The 25,578-nt window shown below is 38.6% G+C and overlaps 1 long non-coding RNA gene across 2 annotated transcripts in view; it reads right to left on the bottom strand.

Moving 5' to 3' along the window:
* The window catches only part of LOC118010464, an 85,448-nt gene that overhangs the window by 55,197 nt on the left and 4,673 nt on the right, over positions 1–25,578 (bottom strand). Inside the window, exon 2 of one of the 2 annotated variants that reach the window (XR_004679210.1) lies at positions 282–369. This is a non-coding gene — a long non-coding RNA (uncharacterized LOC118010464). Of the gene's footprint in view, positions 1–281; positions 546–25,578 lie in introns of those variants that run through there. The other variant, XR_004679209.1, reaches the window with a different exon arrangement.

The following is a 25,578-nucleotide window of genomic DNA, read 5'->3' as shown; positions in this document are numbered from 1 at the left end:
TAATAGTCAAGAGATGAAATCAGCTTTTCTAAAACCTGCCTTTATTTTTAGCAACTTTTTTTGAGTCTGTATGAAAGAAAGAGTTGCAGAATTAGGTAATACTGGTCCCCTTCTCTCCAATCTTTTCACACCACCCAATCAATTCTACAAGCTCCTCTTAGAGATATCTTTTTAAAGAGCCCAAACCCACTCAATGTATTTTTTTGGTTGAAAACTTTGGCTGGCTCCCAGGTTTATGCTGGCATGCCATAAGCACCCTTCTCAATCTGACCTGCACTTACCTTTTCTCTTTGTCGTTCCCCCAATAGATCATGGCACTCTCCCACTTCCAACGATCACTTTTCCTCCTTCCACTTTCCCCTCTTCTGCCTGGAAGAAAGTGTTTATACATCCTTGCATTTCAACTTATCTTCTCAGTGAAACCCTCCTTAGCCCCCCAAGATAACAGCAATTAATGCAATCCCTCTTCTGGTTTTATCACCAGCATGAAACTTTGTTGTGTTATTATTCACGTAGCTGTCTTTCCACTGGACTGTAAGAAGCTTGGGGCCAACTGACCTTAGTTATTTTTATATTCCCAACTTCTACCTGGGTGGCTGGCACTGAAATAGGTATCCTGAGAAGTCCAGGATTGTTTGATAAATGCATTCACATAATCAATACCTATGAGTAGTTCACCTGACCAAAGAGAGGAGCCAGAACTCTCTAATCTCATCTGTGAAAGGAAGCAATAAGGGTTTTCCTTATTTCTGCTTGGTTGGTGAGAGTGTGTACATTTTACTTGTATTATAATTTTTCAAGGGACATAATTTAACCTCTTCTAATCAATTTAGTTTAGAAGAGCATATTTTCCCTTAGTCATGAAAATGCTACATAAGTTTGATTAATGATTATCCACAGATTCATCCATCTATTCAGTCACTCAAATATATTTTGTATCTTCCATGTGGAACAAATGAAATTCTTCTTTTTATCCATGAGTTTTATCTGGGAGACAGAGAACAAGACTATTAATATCAATCTCACAAGTAGAGTACAAAATGTCTCTGAAAATTCAAAATCTTATGAAAATTTTGATATCAGCCAAATCTAAGTCTCATGAGTTCCACAAGAATCAGCCCCTGCAGTTCTCACTAAATAATGCTTTCCTTAGAAAGAAACAACAAATGTTGGAGAGGTTGTGGAGAAAGGGGAACCCTCTCACACTGTTGGTGGGAATGCAAGTTGGTACAGCCACTTTGGAAAACAGTGTGGAGGTTCCTCAAAAATCGAAAAATAGAGCTACCCTATGACCCAGCAATTGCACTTCTGGGTATTTACCCCAAAGACACAGATGTAGTGAAAAGAAGGGCCATATGCACCCTAATGTTCATAGCAGCAATGTCCGCAATAGCCAAACTGTGGAAAGAGCCAAGATGCCCTTCAACAGATGAATGGATAAAGAAGATGTGGTCCATATGTACAATGGAATATTACTCAGCCATCAGAAAGGATGAATACCCAACTTTTACATCAACATGGATGGGATTGGAGGAGATTATGCTAAGTGAAATAAGTCAAGCACAGAAAGTCAATTATCATATGGTTTCACTTATTTGTGGAACATAAGGAATAGCATGGAGGACATTAGGAGAAGGAAGGGAAAAATGAGGGGGGGGGATTGGAGCGAGAGATGAATCATGAGAGACTATGGACTCTGAGAACAAACCCCAATGATGTATTGTATGATGACTAACATAACATAATAAAAATTAAAAAAAATAATAATGCTTTCCTTCAGCAGCTTAAAGCCAAAACCAGTCTAATGGGTTTCAGGAAAGAGTCGTGGTTTCAGAAAATGAGAAAATATGATGATATAGTGTTGAATGCTACCCATCCCTGCTGCCACTACCACCACTCACCAGTCCCCTTCTCATCTACTGTCACACACACACACACACACACACACACACACACACACACACACGTCCTTGCATCTCCCCTTTTGAGCAAGGCTGCTGACAGAGGCATATACAGATGCACAATTACTCTTACAGTAGTTTTTCAGGTATACTTACATAGCACGGAACCAGGCTAAATAGGGTCAGTCAGGTTCCAAAACTTTTCCTGACTTACAGGAACCTTAGTTTCTTAGGAACCCAGATGAAAAAGTTATCAGGTTGAAACATATGTCTGAGTTTTATGAGAAATTCATTGGGCTGGAAGTCACTGGACTTGAATTCTCATGTTGATTCTACTATGGTGATCTTAAAGCAAATTTCTACATTTCTAAATCTTAATTCACTCACCTACCATAGGACATAATTGTCCAGTCTGTATTTTTTGTATCAGTGTTTACAAACTCTTCAAGGTATATGGATATGTGCTAGATGCTACACAAAGGTGAAGGATAAATAGGGACCATTATACTTAATGGTAAGTAATTTTAAAAACTACTTTTATTAGAAAACAAGTAAAGATATAATTTGACATCAACTTAAAGTTGCAGAAATACTTAAAGATAAAATAGTGAACTTCAAAGACATTATATATTATGCTCATTCTGAGTGGAACTTTCTCTGTGCCTCCATACATCTGCTGAATTGGCTCTTTTTCCTCTGCAATAGAAGTCCTCTAGTGAAAAATGATGGCAAAATACTGATACTCTCCAAAATCCTTTCTATATCTTTTCATCCTATGATTCTTCTGTATTAAATGGAAAACAGCAAGTTTGCCAGTTTGATTTACACCCTAGTTATAGCTCACTATTAAAACATAATGCTTTGCATGGAGAGAAGGTAAAATCCCTGATTGAGGTATATCACAATCCTAGTCAAAAGTCCTTTCTTTATGGTGGGGAAAGGAAGAAACAAGTACGATGCGAGGAGATTTCTGGCAATTGTGCACTCCCACAGGTGAGGGAAGAAAGTAGGAGTGAAAAGTAAAGAAAATGTGTAGAACTAGCCTGGAAACGTGGCTGGCAGTAAATGGATCTGTCTCAGAGAGGAGGAGCAGAGATGGCATGCTCCCTTCAGGAATGGTAAGAAAAGTAGACTTTAGTAAATATAGTCCAGATAGCTTCATTACTTTGGTTCCGGATGTCTGTGAGAAGGAAAGGCCTTGAAAGTTTAAATAAATACTTCATAGAGAGCTTCTTCAAATTATACCATCCCCTCTCTCCATATTTCATGTGTACAGATTAATATAATTATAAATCTTGGTGTAATATATCCAGTTTTCATGATGAATATGATGCTTTTGACTACTGCAACTAACCATAATCTATCCAGTTGACTCTAAAATCCTTGAAACCAAGGATGCATATCCCCACAGACAAATGTGGTATGTTCAGATAGTTTATCTTGACAGTCTCCACCAGCCAAGAAGAAAATGCCCCATTGTCATTCATTAGGACTTTTATAAAATGGGAACTTATCAGAAGAAACAAGTCTAAATCAAGCTCCACAAAATAAAAAACAAAATGCACTCTTGGAAGACACATTCATGGGAAAATATTTTCTGCCACTTTAATTTCTACTAGTGTTGTGATAATGGGGTTTGTACCAAAATACTAAAAAAAGAAACAAGGAATCTTTACAGGTAGAACTGCAATTTAGCTGTATGTGCATCTGGCAACATGGTCATTTGTATATATTAAGAAGAGTGTGTGGAAAAATAATATACTGAATAGATTATCCGTGATTTATGAAAAGAAATCAATATCTGCTACCAAATTTATAGGCTCAGCATATTCTGTGTGTCTTATTGCTTCACCTATTTATTAAAATAAAGATGAGAAAAGTAAAAACGGAAGATAATTTTTTTTATGGCAGAGATGGATGTTGTAAAATACCTGGTAAAATAATTAGAACAGATAAATTCATGAGCAAACTAGAAATTTCTCTTCTGTGCACATAGTTCTAATGCACCTGGAGAAGAAAACATTTCAAAGTCTTGGCTATAGTGTTTTCTGTGGAGAACAATAAAGTTCTGAAACCTTCACTGGTCTCTCCAAACAATTTGATCTTCAAAGCCCCGATATCATTTGGGTTCAGGTTTCCATAGAAACTGCCTTTATGTACCACCATGCCTGTTTCAGCTGGCCAAAGAACAGCTGCCAACAGGCCTTAGGTGTGAATACCAAGGGCTGGAAGCAACATATTTTCCATGGAGAAAGTCCATCTTTGGAATTCACTTTTTCAGTTGGTTTCACCAAGTTCAGGAATATTGGCCTTCAGGCCATAGAATAAAGCCCAATTACCTGATACTTATGGGAATATTTACTGGTAAAATAAACATCAAGTCACAATATTATTAAAATGAAATAAGTATCTTGGCTTAAATTCTCAAAATTCTTTGACTTCGTTTTGAATAGTTCCAAGCATGCGAACATGTGTTGAAACTATAATTAAGTCCTCCGACTTCTCCATGAAAAATTCAAGACTGCCTAAATAATGAAGGTTCCTTTGCAAATGGAAGGGGATTTAGAACAACTGGCAATGAGTTATTAAAAAAATTAAGTTCTCAGGACTAGAATATTTATCTGTTTTGCACATCTGGAGAGCTAAAGTAGGAACACAGAAATTCCCATCAAGTGCACTGGTTTATGGAGATGCCCAGGGAAGGATCAACCCTTCTCCAACCCATGGAAGCAGAGTCTGCATTTCAGTTGGAGAATAGCCCACCATCTTTAGGAAACAGATTTTATTATGACCAAGCCTCAACTCAAACGTCGCCTCCTCAGAGGCCTTCCGTATATATACATTATAGGTAAAGTAGTGCCCACATCAAAGTGACTCTCAACTGCTTTTTCATAGTAGAACTGGTAGAAGAATCAGAAAACTTGAAAGTAGGTCATCTGAGATTATACAGAAAGGAAGATGAATGAAAAAAAATGAACAGAGCCTCTGACAGCTGTGGGAACTCTCAAGCTACCAATGTATGTACTATAGGAATCACAGAGGAAAGAATAGAATGTAAGGGGCAGAAAAAATGTGAAGAAATAGTGGCCAATAACTTCTCAAATTCGATTTTTAAAAAAAGTTGATCTAATGTTCAACTACTATTTGACAAGGGAGCCAAGAATAATCAATGGGGAAAGGATAGTCTCTTCCATAAATGGTGCTGGGAAACCAAGCAGCCACAAGCAGAAAAATGAAATTGAGTGTCTTACAGCACTCAAAAAATTAACTTGAAATGAATTAAAGACATAAATTTAAGACTTGAAACTAAAACTCCTAGAAAAAAAACATAGGGAAAATCTCCTTGACATAAGTCTTGGATATGACAATGATTTCTTGGATATGACACCAAAAGCACAAGCAACAAAGGCAAAAATAAACAAGTGGGACTACATCAAACTAAAAAGCTTCTGCAAAGAAACCATCAACAAAGTGAAAGGGCAACCTATGGGATGGGAGAGACTATTTGCAAACCACATATCAGATAAGAAGTTAATATCCAGAATATACAAATAAATCATATAAATCAATAGCAAAAAGCAAACAATCTGATTAGAAAATGGGCAGAGGAACTGAATAGACATTTTTCCCAATGAAAGCACACAGATGGCCAACAAGTATGAAAAACTGATCAACATCACTCATCATCAGGGAAATGCAAATCACAACCACAATGAGATATCACCTCATTCCTGTTAGAATGGCTATCCTCAAGAAAATCCTTGGTGAGGATGTGAGGAAAAGAGAACCGTTGTGTACTGCTGGTGGAAATGTAATATGGTCCCACCACTAAGGAAAACGGTGTGGAGGTTCCTCAAAAAATTAAAAATAGAACTACCATATGATCCAGCAATCCCACTCTGGGTCTATGTCCAAAGGAAATGAAAACAGGATTTTGAAGAGATACTGCACTTCCATGTTCATTGCAGCATTATTTATAGTAGCCAAGATATGGAAACAATCTAAGTGAACACTGATATATGAATGGATAAAGAAGATGTATTAAATATATAATTAAATATATTTATATGTGTATGTATTTATATGTTAAACATATTTAGTATATTTCTGTAATATATTAAATTTATTTATTAAATATATTTAATGATATATAAATATTATATTTATACATAATAAAATATTATTCAGCCATGAGAAAGAAGGAAATCCTTTCATTTGCAACAACATGAATGTTCCTTGAGGACATTAGCTAAGTGAAATAAGTCAGACACAAAAGAAAAATATTGTATGATGTACACGGAATCTAAAAAAGCTGAGCTTATAGAAACAGAGAGTAGAATGGTAGTTAACAGGGGCTGGGAGGTAGGGGAAATAGGGAGGTGCTGGTCAATGGGTACAAACTTAGAAGATGAATAAGTTCTGGGGATCTAATGCACAGCATTGTGATTCTATGACGTACACTTGAAAATTGCTGAAATGGTACATCTTAAATATTCTCACCACAAAAAAGAAATGGTAATTATGTGACATGATGGAGGTGTTAGCTAACAATATCATGGTGATCATATTACAATATGTAAATACATCAAATCAATACATTATACACCTTAAAATTACACAATGTTATACGTCAATTATAGCTCAATAAATTTGGGGAAAATTAATCTACATATCCAACAAGCCCAAGAACTCCAAGTAGGATACACTCAAAGATCAAGTATTTTTTTTTTTACTGCTGAATTTGTAGATCTTAAAACAGTGCCTACTCTCAATAAATATAATATTTGTTGAATCAGTAGATGAATTCATTTTCATTTCACAAACGAAAAACCTGAAGCCCAGAGGAGCACAGTAATTTTCCCAAAGTCAAACAGTCGGTGATGAAGTCTGGTTTCAAACCCAGGCGGTCTGCCAACAAAACCCTCAATCTTAATCTCATGCTAGTCTACATCATGTACCAGCCCTTGTGGTGTTAAAATATTCAGAATATGCATCTTTTTGAAATCCATGTTGAATAATGAAACATCTACTTTTGCCTCCCTTTGCTTCCATCTGAATATATTCATTCATAGATAATGAAATAAGGACAAATGAGTAGAGCCAATTTTAGTCTCAGATTGCCCCAATCCTGCCTCTCTGTGCTCTCATGCCTAAATCACAAGGACAGGAAGGGCCTTACAATGAAAAGGAATTTTCCTGAAATTAGATAATTACTATGTATAAGTCCATGCTGATAAATCTCAAAATCTCAATGAAATAAAAGGTTGAGAGGGAAAATATATGTAATCAAATATCAAACAAGAAAAAATGAATAAGCTTTGAAGAAATTAAAAGGTATTACCTAATTATCTCCAGTAAAAGATTTTAGGACCAGATATTTTTACTGGTAAGTAATCCAGTTCATTTTATTAAGCTAGTATGACCAAAATAGCAAAGGTGACCAAAGAGAGTCCAAAATACAAGTTATAAATCAGTCTTACTTATATGGATTAGAAAAGGGCAAAGTAAAAACAAAGTAAATTGATCAGGAGACTGAAGCAAACATCTAACATAATCGAATAACATTTAAAGAGTCCAATACTTGTTTAATATTAGAAAATCTATAAATCTTTCCTTAAACCTACAAGTCAAAGAACAAAATCATACAATCATCAGAAGATAACTAACAAGGAATCTGAATGTCAGAAACCCATTCTTAAGGCAAAAAAAAGTAACTTAAAAACTAGAATTAGGGTGCCTGGGTGGCTCAGTCGGTTAAACGTCTGCCTTTAGCTTAGGTCATGATCCTAGGGTCCTGGGATCCAGTCCCATATTAGGCTCCCTGCTCAGCGGGGAGTCTGCTTCTCCCTCTCCCTCTGCCGCCTCCCCACCCCCGCTCATGCTCATAGGCGCGCGTGCTCTCTCTCTCTCTCTCGCAAAAATAATTAAAAAAAAAAAAAAGCCCTAGAACTAGAAGGAAATTAATGTGCAAATATTTTAAAATAATAACCTTATGTTAAACATATATTTAGAATCATTTCTATAAATAATAAATAAGCAAAGATATCTACCCACTATCACCCTTGATCTAGTAGAGCTATGCTAATGGAGAGGACAAATTATCATTATACTAGAAGATGAAATCAGAACTGTTTACATAAGGGTGCCTGGGTGGCTCAGTCAGTTAAATGTCTAACTATTGGTTTCAGCTCAGGTCATGATCTCAGGGTCATGAGATCAAGCCCTTGACTGGTCTGGGCTCAGCAGGGAGTCAGCTTGAGATTCTTTCCCCCTCCCTTTCCCTCCCTTTCCCTCCTGCTCTGCTCCTCCCCCAGCTCATGGGCAAGCATGTGTGCTCTCTCTCAAATAAATAAAACCTTAAAAAAATAAAAATAAATAAAATTGTTTACACAAAAGTGGTAGATAATTAATTGAAAATCTCAAATTTAGTATTCAAGTCTAAGATACAACATACATCCGCATTTTCTTGTATACCAGAAAGTATGTTAGAAAAATGCAATAGAATATATATTCTACTGACAGTGCTATTAAACACATATAAAATATCTAGAAATACCCTAAAAATATGAGGAACTACATAAAAAATGACATTTTTTAAAAGATTTATGTATTTACTTTTAAAGAGCGAGAGAGAGAGAGTGGGGGAGGGGCAGAGGGAGAGGAAGAGAAACCCAAACAGACTCCCCTGCTGATCCCAGAGCCTGAGGCAGGGGCTCCATCCCAGGACCCTGAGATCATGACCTGAGCCAAAACCAAGAGTCCGAAGCTTAACCTACTGAGCCACCCAGGTGCCTCAAAACATGACATATTTTTACTATAAAGTGTGAAAAAGAAGGAAGTGGAGGGAATAAGAGGAAAAGAAAAAATGGTGAGAGACATATTTTCTTTTTTTTTAAATTTACAATCAATTAACATATAGTGTATTATTAGTTTCAGAGGTAGAGCTTTGTGATTCATCAGTTGCATAGAACACACAGTGCTCATCACATCACCTACCCTCCTTAATGCCCACCATCCAGTTCCCCCAACCCCCCCCACCTCCCCTCCAGCAACCCTCAGTTTGTTTCCTAGAGTTAAGAGTCTCTTATGGTTTCTCTTTAATGGAAAAATGTAATTCTGAAAATACATCCATTCCCTGGCTAAAATCCAAGGTGTTTTCCAGGCCCTACAGGGCTGCACATGATCTGGCACTTGACTACATCTCTGACCTCATCACCACACCCGTCACTCCCTCGGATCACATAAGTCTTCCTCCTGTTCCTCTGACCACCGGGCACCTGTGACCCCTCTGCCTGTGGCTACTCTTTTCCATGCACTCTCTCTCACTTTATTCAAATACCATCTCCTCACAGAAATGCTCTCGAACAACGTTACCTAATACCATCTCCGTAATTCTCTGTTTTGCCCTGCTTTTTTGTTTGTCCCACCTCTCACCACCTGACATTGTGCTATATAGCTACTCCTGTTTTTGTCTATCATCTCTCTCCTCGAAGAGACTGGGAACCCCATGACGGCAGTGATTGCCTATCTTGTACACAATTGCATTCCAACCCCAGCACCTAGAATAAGAATGCCTGGCACAGTGAAGGACTCCATAAAGAGTTATCAAATGGAGTACTGAAAAATCCTAACTGGATAACATTACAAAATTATTCTAAGTTTAGCCTAGAATTATAAATAGACAAGAATGCAGAATAATTTTTTAATGCAGTAATAAAGGAGTCTTAACATTTATTTTAAAATCAGAGTAATTGAGTCAATGTTGTACTGGGAAAGAGACAAACGAAGAGTCAAACAAAACTGACAAACCCAAAATGACCATAGTTCATAAAAGAACGTAATATATCACAAAGGCAACATCATAAGACAAGAGGAAAAATTAATCATTCAACAAAGAATGTAAGGTATACTACTTCAACCTTTGAGAAAAAAAAAGAGGCTATTCTATAAAATCTAATAAACTTCATGTTTTTAAAATGCTTTAAAATAAAACAATTAAATGGAAAAATATATGTGAATATTTTGCTGATATCTGGATGTGAATGATACTTGCTAGGATATCACAAAAAATATGAAAAAAATGGACATATAAAAATGTTAAGTTTATACCTATCAAAAATGCTATAGCCAATATGAAAAGACAACATAACGGAGAAAGAACTCTTGGCACAATTATGACAAAGGGCCATTATGCTTACCATATAAAACAATTTCACAAACCATCACGAAAAGCATTAAAGCTAATAGAAATATAATAGCCAACAGGCATATTAAATAGTACATTCTCAATGGTAACCAAAAAATATAAATTAAAACAATGCTTCTATCAAAATGCCAAAATAATAAATGCTAAAAGTCATTGTTAGTAAAGATACAGTGGGATAGTTCTCATACATTACTGAGAAAGGAAAATTGGTGAAAAATAATGGAAAGAAAATTTCCTGTTTAATAAGACCCAGTAATTCTACTCATAAAAGCCATTCCTAAAGAAACAAATGTGGACTGAGATTTATATCTGAAGTTTCTCATCACAACATTTTATATAACGGCAAAAATTTATAAACAAAACACAAGCTCCCCAAAAATATGGTGAAATCATTTATGGGACATTCACACAATGGGTGATTATACAGGTTTTGAAATCTGTTTTCAAGGAATATTTAGTAATATCTGCTAGCATTTATTATATATAAAGTTAAGTTAGGAGGAAGAGGAGGAGGAGGAGAGAATAATTCAAAATTACATATATATATAGTTATTACAGGATATTACAGCTGACTCACAGCTCAGATTCTGTAGATTAAAAGAATTATGTTTCTCTCTCAACATAGCAATTGAATTTAGAGCTCTGGTCTGTTTGGTGGAGTTGAGTAGAACTATCTGTTTTTATAAATGTGTATGAAATAAAAGGTGCCTCCTGGTAAAAAATGACACGAATCCCAAAGCCATACTCTTGAGAGTCAAAGATATAAAAACTTGTCTGATGAACTAGGATGGGAGATATCTAAACCAAAGCCAGATGTCAACAAGATAAGCTGCTGCCCACAAGGAAACCCACATAAGAAAGCTTAGGCCACAGATGACCAGAACTGAGACCTAGGGCCAAAGTCACTGAAGGGAATGTGGGTTTCAGGACCAGTGTGTACTTAATGCTGGAACCTGTTCCAACACAGACTCACCACCACTCCCCACCCGCCTCAGGCCCTCTGAGGACACCAGGTGGGAAATGTCTATCCAGCTCTAGCATTGTCCCTGACACGGAGTTAGTACCCAACAAACATTTTCCTTGAAGGAAAGAAAAAAATGAGTGAGTCAACGAATCAAGTAAATCGAAAATTGTCCACCTTAAGGCAGGCATTTTTTTTGTGGGCACCTCCATGAAGCAGGATGCTGAGAAGTATCCTCTTTCACACCTCAAAGTGTGGATCCGTAGATATTTTCACCAGGAGCAAGTAGGGTCTGAGGAACACCATGACAGTGGTGCCTCCACACTGAGGAAATGCCTGGGGGCAGCTGAGTTCCTGGCAGAATTCTCCTGGGTTTAGGGGGATGCAGCCTATGGCCCTCAGGGCTGCAGTTAGTTGCAGGTGAGCAACTAGGAGACAGAATTGAGGTAGGGGTGTGAGTGACCTGGGTGAGTTTCAGGACACTAGGGGAAAAAAACCACCCAGGGAAAAGCATGAACTCTTTGCTCCTCTGGTTGGTGCCCAAGCCATTGTTATTTGGATGTTTCAAAGACAGATTGTTTTATTTTGTGGACACAGACTTTTGTGAAATAAATTATTTAAATTATACAGTAATACATCTGTTTTGTAAAAACAAAAAGTCTAACGTAAACACACACAAGTATATACACATACACATACACTTATATCTCAACATAGAGAAAAACATTTCTGTATTTAAAACCTTTCAAGGACCTTGGATTTTGTAAATTGGGGGGAAAAAATAAAACACGGCTTTTCATTTATAAAAAGGGTGAATAGAAGGCAACAAACACTAAGATATTTTCCTGCAAAAGGAGCCGGAGAGGGGGCCAGTTTGATGGGCAGCACTGAGACTGCACAGCAGAGACTCTAGAGGCTTTGGGGGGCAGCAACAATAGCATCATTGCCGGGGGGCCAGGGGCACCAACTCGTCCTGACAGCAACTGACTGAGATGCGCCCGTGGAAGGAAACCCAGGCCGACTCACAGAGCTAGTTTGGAAGAATCCGGGGCAGCTAGGGTTCCCACACAGTGGGTGAGGATGGAGCCTGATGTACGTTTTACCACTGTCATTGAGACCCTAGTTTCACTCTGATACCGTTGTGCCCTGGGGAGAAGGGTTTCAATCGCTTCTCCTTTAGGAGTTCTTAACCCTACAGAGGAAGGAAAGCAATGAAGACGTTAATGGTGTTAGACAATATAGGACTAAGTGGGGAATTAGGAACTGACCCCTAAATGCTGTAAGAATTTAGAAGAAAGTTCCCTAGAATCAAACAGCCAGAAAACATTTTCTTAAGGAGAAAGGAATTTAAATTTGGCTGTAAAGGATGGGCTGGAACCAAAGAAAATGAGAAAATTAGAGGTGAGAGGCAGAGGGCATTCCTGTGGCATGTTTATCCTATATCATTTCATGGAAGGCTCTAGAAAGGTTATCTTGAGAAGCAATGGTCAAGGTAACCAGTAAGTTCAATACTTGATATATAATGTATAGTCTAATCTCATAAGAGGACTATTTATTTTCCATGGAATATTATTGAAGCTCCAAAAGTCAACACACTAAAGATAAAATATCTGCCTAGAAAGGATGGACATTCTGAAGAAGAAAGGATGGACAGAGAGAAAAGGCGTAATTACAGGAAACCTGTGGTGCTGTGATTCTACTGGAGACAGAACCACCAAAATCTGACAGTATTGAACACCCCCTGGTGGTCATATTAGTAAAGACTGGCTACTTGGGAATTTTCACCCATTTTTCTATATGGGAAATGATTTCAAAAGATGAAATGGCATTCAATGACTTGATTCTCCTTCTCCTTCATTAATTTGCATACAAATGTGGCTCATCTAGATTTAGTTCCCTCCACCAGCACTGTTTGGTAATTCTAAAAAGCCCCTCTTTTGACCAGAGCTATAGTAAAATGAAAAACAAGGGACAATTTGTAGATACATAGGCAATAATATCATTAATTCCAGATGGCAAGAAGATACTGTTCTGTATGTTCTGTATTTCTAAAGAAAAGAACAAATACGAGGAAACTCAATGGTGTGGAAAATTTTGGCATTTAATGCTATTCACCAGATCTCAGTCATCGCTGTGAGACAGGCAAAGATTAAATAACCATGCAAAACACCCAGCAAAATCGCTGTCACAGGGCAAGTACTCAGTAAACATTATTCCTTTCCCTTGAATTCATACTGATGTATTTCTAAATAGGACTCAGAAACAAAATGGACCACACACACAAAAATGGTCTCTATGTGAGGTGATGGGTATGTTCATTATCTTGATTATGATAATCATTTCACATTGTGTATGCATATCAAATCATCATGTTGTCCACTTTAAATATACCCACTTCTATTTTTCAATTATATACCTCTATGAAGCCAGGGAAGGAAAAAATGGAAAAGAAGCAAACAGGACAAGTAGAAAAGAGAAACAAGTTAGATTTCACAAAAGTAAAAATGCCATTATATCACAGAATTGAAAAGTTCATTATGGGGTCTATTTTCTGCCTGATATATACTGCCTCTTCTTAGCTTTTGTGTGTGTACTTCACTCAGCAAAAGTTGAAAAAAGAGAAAAATGGGGAGAGAGCCATCCAAGTTTCTATCTATTGAACTAATAAGAAAAACTCAGTTCTCTGCTACATGCAAGACATATGACCTTAAACAAATCACTTAATTTATTTGGACCTCAATTTCTCCATCCAAAAAATGAAGAGATTGTCCTAGATCAGTAGTTCTCCACTGCTGTTCATGGATTACCAACAAACTAAGAGGAGCTCATTTGTCCTTGGTAAAATGAACAATGCAGAGTTTTACATAAAGTTAAATTATTAAATTAAAAGATTGCCATCGATTCTGAGATTCAATCCTTCTTACCCACATGGTGTTAAAATATCCCTTCTTTTGGGGCACCTGGGTGGCTCAGGTAAGTTGAGCGTCTGACTCTTGATTTCAGCTCAGGTCATGATCTCAGGGTCATGATCTCAGGGTCCTGAGACTGAGCCCCAAGTCAAGCCCCGTTTCAAACTATGTTGGGCTCCACACCCAGCCCGTCTACTTGGGATTCTCTCTCTCCTTTTCCCTCTGCCCCTCCCCAACCAGCTCGTGTTCTTTCTCACTCTCTTGTTCTCGCAAATAAATAAATAAATCTTAAAAAAAAATCCTTCCATGAAACAGTGGTGACATGATATTAGGGGTGGCTTTAATGTCCTTACTAAGTAAAACACTGCCAATCCTAAACTGACCCCCCAAATTTGGGGTCTATAAAATCACTGAAAATCCACTGAAATCAACTGAAAGAGTGGATATGGTAGAAAGACAGTGAAATCTGGAGACAGTTGACCAGGCTCTGTTAATTACAGACTTACGTGACCTTGTTTGTTTAATTATTCTAAGCCCAAGATGTGATTAGGCAGTCTGTGCTTGAAAGGTTATTGATCACAAAAACCAAAGATTTGAAAACTCCTTTCCTTGCTGATCTCTAAAGGTCCTTCCAGCTCTGCTTTCTAAAGTGACACATGGACATTCACCTTAGTTACACTGTAACACTAACAGAACCTCTGATCACATGATGTCAACTTAGAAAAAACACCTGAGTGATCAAATCAACCTCCCCAAGCTGCAGTGAAGAGGGCTAAAACATAAAGGGAGAGGAAAAGACTGGCTATGCATATGCATTACAAAGAAAGACAGTAAAATGCTAACAGAATGCCTACTGTGTATGCTCATTAGACAAATTTTATATGCGATATATACATGAAAGAGTCATTTTATCACCCCTAAAAACATAAATTGCTAGTCATAAGTTTTAAAAATTCCAAACTTCCTCCTTGGGTTTCACCCCCTTATTTAGGTCAACTTTGTGAACTCTCTTTCCAAGGAGGGAAAAAACAAAGGATATTGGGAAAATGAGGACTGAATAATCACGTAGGGTACCCAAGCTCACTCGTTGGTCTTTAACACTGCCTCCCTACAGAGTTTGGAAAGTGGAACACACACATACACACACACACACACACACTCGTTCTCTCCCTCTCCCTCCCCCTCTCTCTCTTTCTCTCCTTTATAGTGTTCTTCCTCTGCCTGACATACAAAGCTACTGAATCCAAATACAGGTCACAGGCACCACCTAGAGGCATTAATCATAAGTCTCTCATTTCAGTGAACTCTGATACAAATCAGTTCAAAATGCAGGTGAGTTTCCTTCCAGTCACAGACTTGAAAATTAATCAAGTAAAGTGCTCTCATACCTAAATGCAGTCAAGGGGAGGGAGTAAGACCAAATGAAGAGGAGATGTGCAGATATACACATCCTGTCAAATTGTTAGACTTACTGTATCACCATCTTATTTATTAACACCTCTGTGGTTTCACTTGCTGCCTAGTTCACAAGAAAATGCATGACATAAAGGCCACAATTCTACCTTTGGGTGTCAAGGAGATCAAGAAACTGAAACCACAAGGCTTAACTCAATAAACAACATGCCCTTTTAATAATGAAAATATGTCTGCAATAAATGATACTAGATCCTGTCGGTTACCATTGCTATCAGGGACAAGGAATGCATTTCCAGAAAGTTCAGCCTTCACGTGTTGGCTTTATCTCATTAGCAATAACCAAATATCTGGGTGATGTTTTAAATTAACCATCTGCACATCTTACCTATGTAGCATTAACTGGAATAAATAAATAGGTGTCCCAAGTTCAAAGGCCTATCTATAACCAAAGTATCACAGATCACCAGGCAAAGTTAAGGGAGAGTTGAAACTAATGAGGAGCTATTAGCTTCCGATGCATAATTGAGTCTGCAGTTCAGAAATATGTTTGACAAATACCTTGGACTTCCAGGATACCAGCAAACTAATTTAAAGCTGAGGCAGCTCAGATGGGCAAAAATTATGTTGGCAAGGGACAATGGAGTCCCCGGTTCTAGTCCCATCTTTGTCACGATGTAGCTGTGGGATCTAAGGCTATTCATTTACCTCCTCAGTTTTTCTCATATATAAAATAAAGAGGATGTTTATTATGAATTGTAAAACTCTATAAGCATAAAAAATTGTTCATTATAATTCAAAAGTCTTAGGTATAAAAAAGCTTAGACAAAAACACCTACCCTTTTTTGGCATTGATGCTTTGTTCCTACAAATCACTAGTGGGCAGTGTTGGGCTATCTGCCTAAGACACCCGCAAGGTGAGCAATGAGATTTCTCTAGCACTGGAGAATAACTTCTGCAATATTTTTCTCAGCATTGTCTGCAGCCCACCTACCCACTGCTGCAATCGCTACCCTGTGTTTGCTATATACAAACACCAACCAAAATTTAAAGAATAAAAGGCTCAACATTAGAATTTGGGGTTTTTTTCCACCGTAAGTTGATCATTAGTCTCCACTCCACTCTACTGTTTTTAGTTCCTTCTTTAATTAATCACTTCAATTACTATATCAATTCATTAAAACCACAAGTGTTCAAGAAATAATTAGTATCTTATTTAATGATCTAGAGCAATTATATAGGTTCTTGCTTTATCCAAATAGATGTGTTTCTGAAAAGATGGGTATAACACTTTTTATGATGACAAAAGTAATACATTTCACTCAGTGAATTTTAACTTCATGGAAAAGGCTATATAAATCCAACCAAATCTTAACATTTTGAAAATACTTTATGTTTTGTGGTTTTTCCTTTGTATAAGCATTTAACTTTTGCTTTTAAAGAATCTCTGCACATACTGTTCTATAATGTGCTTTTCCCCCATTAATTATGTCATGAATATTTCCATGACATTATCTTTTCCATCAGCCTTGTTAGTGTCTGCACAGTATTACATTATGGAGATAGAAAAAAAACTGAGTCAACTGCCTTTTTGTAAACTTAAGATATTTCTAATTTCACAACACAGAAATGAATATCCTTACTGATAAGCCTCTGATACATCTTTGCCATCTGAGCATAACTGTAAGTTTAAAAACTGGGCAACAATTCCAGTCATTTCAAAGTTCAGATGTCCTTGTCTCAGACAGACTGCTTTAAGTAGATTCCTGAATATTTGAAGAAGCCTGGTGGTGAGAGTTTTCTAATCCTGACTTACACCAACTCAGATGCTGTCTTAGTCCATTCTGCTGCTATAACAGAATACATGGACTGGGTGGCTTATAAACAATAGAAATTTATTTCTCACAGTTCTGGAGGCTGGGAAATTCAAGATTAGATGAGGCACCAAGAGATTCCGTGCCTGGTGAGAGCCTACTTCCTGGTTCCCAGACAGCTGTCTTCTTGCCATATCCACACACAAAGTAAAGCTGTGTCTTGAGTGGCCAGCTACACCCAAGAGGCACAAGGAGCACTCTCTGTAGAAGACTTGTTATTGACACCCTCTACCTTATAGCATATCTTTTCCTCACAATTACTGGAAGGTTCTACAATAACAGAAGCTAGCAGAGAAAGTTAAGTCAAAGGCAAGAACACAACCAAGAATAACCAAATAGTTAAGAAAATCACACCCTAAAATATAAGCATCAACCTAAATATGCAGAACTAACTCCTGAGGGGAAAAAACAATACAACAAACTGAGAGTGGTTTTTAAAGGATAATTAATATCTTCAGAAGCATTAATAAAAGAGATATCACATCCATGCAGCAAAATAGGCTGTTGTAAAAACTGATTAGAATAATTAAAATTTAAAATACTGAACTGAAATAAAACACAGTAGATGCACCTGAAGAACAGACACAGCTGAAGAACAAATTAGTAAACCAGAGCACAAATCCAAAGGTCAAAGTGATGAAAAGTGGGAGGGAGTGAAGAATGAGAGAGTGGAGGCAGCTGGTAAGAATGACTTATAAATGAAAGGACTCTGAGTGGGAGAAGAGAGATGGAAGGAGAGAGAGAATGACATAGAAATACTGAGAGGTGCAGAATTAAGGAGTGTTGGATGATGGAGGAGCACCATAAAGTTAAGCAGAGGTCCCTGCTGGAGGAATAACTAATGATAAGCAAAAATGGGTAACAAAAAAGACTTATGTTTTAGAGTACAGGAGAGAAAGAGGGGGAAAGATAGAGGATATGAAGTTTGTAAATTGGTGTCAGGAAGTTGTGGAAACTAACATATACCACCTTGTTTTTTTTAACATAGTGAGATGAGGTTTTGGGGCGCCTGGGTGGCACAGTTGGTTGAGCATCCAACTCTTGGTTTCGGCTCAGGTCATGGTCTCCCAGTCGTGGGATCAAGCTCCGTGTGGGCTCTGGGCTCAATGCAGAATCTGCTTCAGGTTCTTTCTCCCTTTCCCCCTTCCACCCCTCCCCCTCCCTGCTCATGCTCTCTCTCAAATGAATAAATAAAAATCTTAAAAAAAAAAAAACAACAAAACCCATAGTGAGATGAGTTTTTCTTCCACCCACCCCTACTTCCTGGAAGCTGAAGGCTTCTACACCTAGGTGATAGAATGGTGGCTGTCTGGTGGGCAGAGGACAGTCTCTTAACATAAGATGTAAGAGCAAAGGGATGTGCTGACAGGAGTTAAATGTCTATAATATAAAGTGTCAGATGTTTTTAAAATTTATATTCTACTTTCAGGTCAGACTAGCACTTTTACCTACCTCTCCTATCTTCTGTCCAGCACAGAAATCTTGTGGAACAGAAAAGGACACCTATTTCAGGGGCACCCAGAGCAGAGTAGGCTGGGATTGGGATGAAAGAGAAGTAGTTAATGAGGATCAAGGTCTATGGGGATAGCTCAAGAAGGAGAGTCCAGAAGAGAGACCCTATAGCCACCTCCTAGAGTTTATAAGTGAAAGCTCACTTACATGAATGCAGAATGAAATGAGTAAAATAAAGCCATTCCTAAATTCTCACCCCCTATGGATATTATATGGGTTAAAATATAGTGCAAACCTAAACTAAGAATGGAATGGACTTCCTTTGCAACTCTGTTATGTGTTTTTCCAGCTGAGAAAGAGGTAGGGCATGCTTTCCTTCATCAATTAACATTTAATTTCCTTCATCAATTAAATGCCTGCATTTCTCCAGTGGAAAAAAACCATATGTTGGAACAAATGCCTTTCTTTTAACAATTTCACCTTACCATCACAGTCCTCCACCCCCAAGATAATAGGCAGAGAGACCGAGTTATAGTTCATGGCTTCCCACAGGGGTGTCTCCAGGGGCATTTTGAGTGTCCAGTTGTACCTGAATCAAATAATAAAAAGGAACTGAGCTAAGAGATAATCCACCATGGCAGCCAAAATATTAGCAAAATGGTACCAAGAGAAGTGGCTCCAGAATAAAGTGGTTTGGGGGTTTAGAATTTTCAGACAGAGGGAAAGAGAAATAGTATATCATTTATGATCTGGTCACTGGAACCAGTAAGTGAGTATATAAATTGAGAAGACTGGAACCATGCGTTATGCAAACCCAATACTGAGTTTTCTTGCAATATATGGAAAGTAGTATATAGAGCCTCATTATCAGACTAATAATTTGTTTTTGAAATCTGGATCACTTCTGGAAAGAGAAGATCCATCCACACAACCTGACCAGGGGATAGAAATGCAGTGATTATATCAGAACCAATGTGATGGCCTGTGATCGTCAGGGGAAGAGGTAAGGTTGCTTATGTTGTATGCTACTAGATAGAGAAAGCTAAAGGTATTTGTCAGGAGCACAAAATAGTTCTCAGATGGGCTAAATCTAAACTATGGGCTGTGGTAAGAATAAGGAGTAAGAATAAAATATATCAGAACTATAAACAGAAGAGGGCTATGAAACATTGGCAGCTTCTGCCTTCAAAGTTATATGTGGGTTAAATGCCACAAATGTATTGGCCTTGATGAGCAATGGACTGGTGGCCTTCATATAAGACTAAAGAATATTGAGAAATTTCATACCACCTGATCACTCAGCAAGAGAGGACAAAGAGACTGCTAATTAGATCATGAGACTATAAATATATAAACACACACACACACACATGTATGTATATGCATGCTGCAGAGCAGCTAAGAAGCATGCTGGATTCATTTCTTCCCCAAACTCCATGCATATGGTTTAGGTTGGACTTACCCCAGCCCTGGCTCTGGGAGTGCACATAACCCATATCTGAGCAGTGTACTATCCTAACACTCCCACACCGAGGTCTGACCAGTTGCTTCAGGGATGGGGAATCATCAAAAGCTGTATTTGTTTCCTATCGCTGTTGTAAGAAATTACCACAAACTTAGTGACTTAGAAAAGAAGTTATTATTTTATAGTTCTGAAGATCATTATCTATAATGGTTCCTCAGGTCTGTGTTCTTCTGGAGTCTCTAGGAGGGAGTGTGTTTTCTTGCCTTTTCCAGCTTCTAGAGGCCACTTGCATTCCTTGATTCATGGCCCCCTTCTTCCATCTTCAAAGCTAGCATCTTTTCTCTTCTCTGACCTCCTGCCTCCCTCCTAGGACTAATTCAGGCCCATCTGGATACTCCAGGATCATCACCCATCTTATGAGCCGTAACTTAATCACACCTTCAAAATTCCTTTTGCCATGTAAGATAACATATTCACAGGTTCTAGAAATGGGGACATGGATATCTTTGGGAAGCCATTATTCCACCTACTATGCAAGCCTATCAAAGTCTTTCCTAGAACATTTTCTAGAAGTATAAAAAGCACTAACTGAAGGGATATCATGAGCCTAGAGCTACCAGTGCCCGTATTTTCCATTTGAGATTCAAGAATCAGGCCAACCAAAGGGAAAGTAAAGTTGAAAGATAAAGGAAAATAGTCTTGAGAATACTGTTTAAGCTCCCAGGACCACCCATGCCGAAAACCAACATTACCTATAGACTCTATAGCTACATGAATATTCCCTTTTTGCCGAAGTTAGATTGAATTAGGCTGCTATCCATTATAATAAGAAGAGGCTTTGTGATAGAACTAATGGAAAAGTAAATGATCAATTAGAATTTACCCATCATCATTTATCCACCACTGAATCTGATATGTGTTAAAGAGAAAGAACATTAGTAATATGAAGTCCCTCCACTTTTTAGGGAGTATCCTAGAAAAAAACTGTTTCATTAGAAAAAATTGCTGACTTAAAAACCATATTAATAATGCATTAATGTCAGAGTATTTAGATTTTGGAGGCCTGCAAAATTACGATATATGTAGAATATGGCATGTGACAAATTGGCTAAAATAGATTAGTATTTCATGTTGGGAATTCAAAATGCTCTAACTGCTGAGCCAGGTGCTCAGTGGTGGTGGCGGGGATGTTAGTAGTGGCATTTGTGGTGATTGGTGGTAGCGGCATTTCTAAACTTAAGAAATGGGTCTTTTCCCAGAGGACTCATCCTATTGTTATGGGAAACACTGGGACACTCAGCTATTACCATATGACAGTTCTTTCCTTGCATGGAAATTAAATGAGTTGGTAGACTGTGAATACGGTTTCTTGTTCTTCAAAAATATACTACAGGGATATGTATGTCCCTGCCAGAGGTACCTATGCTACAAGGAAAGGGAATATATAATGCTTGCAAAAATATTATGAAATAGCCTTCTTTTTATCTGCAAAACATTTTTGTTTTCTTTTATGTTAAAAATAGTCCAAGAGACCCTGAAGAACTGAGAAGTTTCCACTGAGTCCCTGCCACTATTCTTCTCTACTCCCTCCTACACAATGACTTAACCCCTCACTGTTCTCCACTCCTCTTGATCAAATCCAACTTGCCCAAACCATAGCTACTATTCTACAGACTATTCCTCCCTCTTAGGAGAACATCTTTGCCTAGTTCTCAGAACTACCTAATTGTCAAGTGCCCCTTCCTGTAAACCTCAATAAAAAGTTTATGCCCTGTCCCCTCCCCCCAAGTTAGAATGTTCTTCTTAGGCCCAGCATTTTCGAATCAAGATTTATGCTAATGGTGCTCTCTGCGTGGTTACTGTCTACAAGAGAAGGAGAGGGGAAAGCCTTTTTGCTTCAGGATACTGAATAAGGTAAGAACATTTGACTTAATATCTCCCCAGGTCTATTCTTTCTTTCTGAAAGAAAGCAAGAAAGAACACTTTCTTCCAGCAGCACACAAAGGACTGACTGATGGTGGCAGGCCTGAGACCTGACCCTTCAGACCAATTGAACTGACACCATTTTAGAACTGTTTGAAGACGCCTGCCTTAGACAGAGGGCAGTATGCGTTTAGTATCTGAACATACCTGCAAATAAAAGAATAACCCTATAGACCAATCAACAGAAGTCTTATGGAAAGAAAAGAAACTTAAAATAAAATAAAGGTCTAGCTCAGAAAAAAGGTGCTAACCCTACTTAAGGTGGAACAAAAACACCAAATCTCGAAGTTGTATCTCTTTTAGCAGCTGAGCTAGAGAGAGTGCTTGGGGATATAAATTCCATGGACATAATGGTATATCTAAACAATCTCATTATATTTGGTAAGTCTTTGGAAGAACAAGAGGAGACTCTAAGCAGCAGACCACCTTCAAGAGGCAAATCTGAAACTTTCCCACAGTGGTTGTCAATTACACTGTTGCCCTGTGAAGTATGTGGGGCAGCATGATCTCAGCCAAGGACAAACACAGTCCCTTAGACCTCTGTTCAAACACTGGCCCTGTCCCATTCACTTTAGAGAACTAGAGATATTACATCTGGGAGTTACAGGTGGGTTTTTTTATTTTTTCTTCAAGAATTTGGATTTCTAATTTCTCTATTTTGACTTGAGGTTACCCTTTCGCCTTGTCTTCTCTCTCCTGATGACCCCTGAAGGCCATGGGCACTGGAGGAGGAGTGGAGTCACTCTATCCTGGTCCTGTTGGGGGAGGAAGCCTGAAGGCAAGCATTCTGTGTGTAAGTAGGGGAGCAAATGAACACTGTGAGCTCATGCAGGAATGACTCTTCAGGCCAAAGAGAACTGACCATTTTGACTAAGATGTGACTCCTGCAGCCAATATATTATATATAGATGATACCTGTCACTCAGGTGTAGCACCAGGTATGGCAAGACAGATTATGGCATTTGTACATTACAGACATAAAAAATAACTGACCACTGGAAGCTCATTATACATGTGGTAGAATGGGGCAGTCTCCCTGAGATGGACGGCATCAGAGATCAAGGTCAGGATTATCTTGGTAATAAGGCATTTTAATAACCTCCTGCCCAAGGAAGAGAACACACCAGTGCAGTAAGGCACTGACATTAACATCCAACACAAAAATTGGAGGGATTACTCTAAATAAAAAAGCTGCCCTGCTCTCCCTACCACCACCATTATAAGCAAACAGGGGGCTAAAGATAGAAAAAGGGAGAAGATAGAGATGGAGGGACGCCTTGCATCTAGAGAGTGCGGGATTATCTGCCACTGTGGTGTGGAAGATAGAGAAGCATGTTCATCTCCACAGATCTGAATCAAAAAGTGCTTGGACCTGAAGAACAAGATCAATAAATGTGACTAAGCATTTTGAGATGGGAGGATTAAAATGTGAATAAGCATTCTGAGATGGGAGGATTATCCTGGATTATCAGGGTGGCCACATATAATCACAAGAGTCCTTATAAGAGGGAGGCAGGGGTGCCGGGGTGGCTCAGTCATTAAGTGGCTGCTTTCAGCTCAGGTCATGATCCCAGGGTCCTGGGATGGAACCCCGAGTCAGGCTCCCTGCTCAGCAGGGAGACTGCTTCTCCTTCTCCCTTTGCCTGCCGCTTCCCCTGCTTGTGCTCTGTCAAATAAATAAATAAAATCTTAAAAAAAAAAATAAGGGGGGGGCGCCTGGGTGGCTCAGTCTAGTTAAGTGTCTGCCTTCAGCTCAGGTCATGATCCCAGGGTCCTGGGATCGAGCCCTACATCGGGCTCCCTGCTCAGCGGGAGGCCTGCTTCTCCCTCTCCCACTCCCCCTGCTTGTGTTCCCTCCCTCGCTGTATATCTCTCTGTCAAATAAATAATAAAAAAATAAATAATAAAAAAAATTTAAAAAAATAAGGGGGAGGCAGGAGGGCGAGAGTGAAAGGAGATGCAACAACAGAAAGAAAGGACAGAGTGAGGCAGGTCAGGAGCCAAGGAAACTTCAGAAGCTGGAAAACTTAAGAAACCAGATTCTTGCCTACGGTCTCCAGTGAACACAGCCCTATGGAACCCTCATCAGATCTCTGACCTCAAGAACTTGTCAGATAATAAATTTGTATGTTTTCAAGTCACTAAGTTTATGGTAACATGCTGCAGCAGCAATAGGAAAGTAATGAGTGGTTGCAATGTCAAATTTTAGAATTTTGGCCACTCTATCTCTTATGGGGGTAGACTGTGGGGTCTCTCAGTCTCAGCTTTTCAAGATGGTGTTATTTGTCTCTTCTCTTCTTATGTAAACCTTCTCTGCTACCCTTGTTTTCTAAGTAACATCCTCGCTGTATAATGCCTGTGGGTTTAGGCTGGTGTGATGGCTGGTCTAGCATGAATCACTTACCCAATTGACCTGGTCTCTTCGTATCTCTTAGGTCAAATTTTAGAGAGCTCTGATGGTCCTACTTGGGCTACATGAACAACCCAGATCCAGTTATCTATGGCCTGCAGAGTACAAATTGTCATCACCTGGTGAAAAGCTACTCTGTCTTCCATGTCACAGTGGTAGATAATCCCGCACTCTCCAGATGCAAGGAGTCCCTCCATCTCTATCTCCTCCCTTTCTCTATCTTTAGCCCCCAGTTTGCTTACAATGGTGGTGGTAGGGAGAGAAGGGCAGCTTTTTTATTTAGAGTAATCCCTCCGATTTTTGTGTGGGATGTTAATGTCAGTGCCTTAGGCAGGGTGTGTAGACAAAAACAGTTCAAAATTCTGTGCTCTGAGCTCAAAGAAAACCCTGCCCCTCCCCTTTAGGTGATCTCATCCCATCTTGTATGAAGACTAAATACCGGCAGGATTCTGTTATCCTTAGAAGGAACAGAATAATTTATACAGATTAAGCCTCAGGACCATCCCTGAGGATTTACCAGATTCTTATCCCCTATTCATTCAAATATAGGCATGTCCCTTAAATACATCTCAATCAATCCAAATGCCTTCATACAACTAATCTGACCAACGAGAATCCATTTTAAATAATCCATTGTCTGAGCAAAATGCCAATTTCATCAACTAAAACCCTGTGATATTGTGATAAAATAAGAAACACATATTTGGTCTTCATCCATGGTTCCTGGCACACAGTTTCTAAAATTGTTGTAATTATTTTTGTAATTTTTTTAAAAAGATTTTATTTATTTATTTGACAGAGTGAGACACAGTGAGAGAGGGAGCACAAGCAGGGGGAGTGGGAGAGGGAGAAGCAGACCCCCTGCTGAGCAGGGAGCCCTATATGGGGCTCGATCCCAGGACCCTGAGATCATGACCTGAGCAGAAGATGCTTAAGGACTGAGCCACCCAGGCACCCCGCTCATTGTAATTTCTTAAGTGAAAAGTGATAGAAGCATCTTTTGT

Source organism: Mirounga leonina, unplaced genomic scaffold (genome assembly GCF_011800145.1).
Source record: "Mirounga leonina isolate KUSES-001 unplaced genomic scaffold, KU_Mleo_1.0 Mir_129, whole genome shotgun sequence".
Classification (NCBI taxonomy): Eukaryota; Metazoa; Chordata; class Mammalia; order Carnivora; family Phocidae; genus Mirounga; species Mirounga leonina.
This window is presented reverse-complemented; position numbering and strand designations above follow the sequence as displayed.